This window comes from Buceros rhinoceros, unplaced genomic scaffold (assembly GCF_000710305.1).
Source record: "Buceros rhinoceros silvestris isolate BGI_N320 unplaced genomic scaffold, ASM71030v1 scaffold36040, whole genome shotgun sequence".
In the NCBI taxonomy this organism is placed as follows: Eukaryota; Metazoa; Chordata; class Aves; order Bucerotiformes; family Bucerotidae; genus Buceros; species Buceros rhinoceros.
Window position 1 is genome coordinate 1,936 of NW_010389613.1, and position 312 is coordinate 2,247.

Below are 312 nucleotides of genomic sequence, written 5' to 3' on the forward strand. Positions count from 1 at the left end.
TAGCTGTGGGAAACACCCAGCGGCGGCTGCCCTGGTGCTCCTCCACTACACTGAGCATCCACGGCAGGGAGGCGGTTACTGCCCCTCTCCACCCCACACTCTCTTCCTCCTTTTCCCACAAACAAGTCCTTTGCACCAGCTCTGGTGCATCCGCAAAGCGGGTAGGGCGGCGGGCAGGGCGGCAGGCAGGGTGGCGGGCAGCTCCCCCCCAAGTCCTGCTCAGGCACCTGCAGTGTGGGCGATGGGCCCGGAGCACACAGGGACACAGGAGCCACTGCACCAGGCAGGGTGCTCCAGAGGCAGGCGCCCCAC

General features: G+C 67.0%; 1 protein-coding gene across 1 annotated transcript in view; it reads right to left on the minus strand.

Annotated features, from left to right (window-relative positions):
* TMEM141 (transmembrane protein 141) overlaps positions 1-312 on the minus strand; it is a gene marked incomplete at its 5' end in the record, with an annotated part of 1,084 nt that overhangs the window by 342 nt on the left and 430 nt on the right. The window lies entirely within an intron of this gene.